This window comes from Anabrus simplex, chromosome 1, assembly GCF_040414725.1.
Source record: "Anabrus simplex isolate iqAnaSimp1 chromosome 1, ASM4041472v1, whole genome shotgun sequence".
Taxonomy (NCBI): domain Eukaryota; kingdom Metazoa; phylum Arthropoda; class Insecta; order Orthoptera; family Tettigoniidae; genus Anabrus; species Anabrus simplex.
In genome coordinates this window covers 1,136,794,560-1,136,795,488 of record NC_090265.1, presented here as the reverse complement: position 1 = coordinate 1,136,795,488, position 929 = coordinate 1,136,794,560, and positions in this window count along the sequence as shown.

Below are 929 nucleotides of genomic sequence, written 5' to 3'. Positions count from 1 at the left end.
TGAGAGAGGCGGGGCATAGGAAGAGAGTGGTTTCTGCCTCATGTGGCCGGCAGCAAATGGAATGGTGAGAAGACTGCACTGTCAACTGGTAGGGGTTGTTGGGGTCTTCCTTTGGGCCCCAAGGATAGGGCCGGTCGTGTCATCACTGGGAGGGTGGCCTTTTCATCATCAGGGGTGATGACACGGCCGGACAGTAGTATTAGGTCGTAAGGTTATTCTTCTTATTATCATTATTATTATTTCTTATTTTTACATCTTGTTTTCTTAATATCCAGTAAAGATGATGGACGCGGCATGTAGGGCTGAGGATGACTGCTGTGGTAACCCTCCCTAGGGAGTGTTACATTTTCGGAGAATCTGATGGACCTCATGGCATGCCCAAGAAGTCTCGCGTTTTTTTTTCATTTTAAGTTGTTTGTGCATGAAACCGGGCATTGTGAACATGTATCTGGGCTGAATGCCTGTTATGTTCAATAAATACTTTTATTAAAGAGGAAAAGCGCACAATGTGCAGGAAAACAAATAGTTAACAATAGTCGTTAGGGTAGTCTCTGTCCCTCACTGCATTTTCAATGAGCACTTCCTTTCACTGCATATCATTGCGTGATATCGATCACAGCTTCTGTTGCACAAAGCACAAACACAAGTGATGTCGGGATCGTGATATTTGCTGGTCATTATATTAGAAAAGTTTGTGAAATTAATAACTGGTTCGATAGAAGGCAGTTCGGTTTTAGGAAAGGTTATTCCCCTGAAGCTCAACTTGTAGGATTCCAGCAAGATATAGCAGATATTCTTGGATTCTGGAAGTCAAATGGACTGTATCGCGATTGACCTGTCTAAAGCATTTGATAGGATGGATCATGGGAGACTACTGGCAAAATTGAGTGCAGTTGGACTAGACAAAAGAGTGACTGAATGGGTTGCTA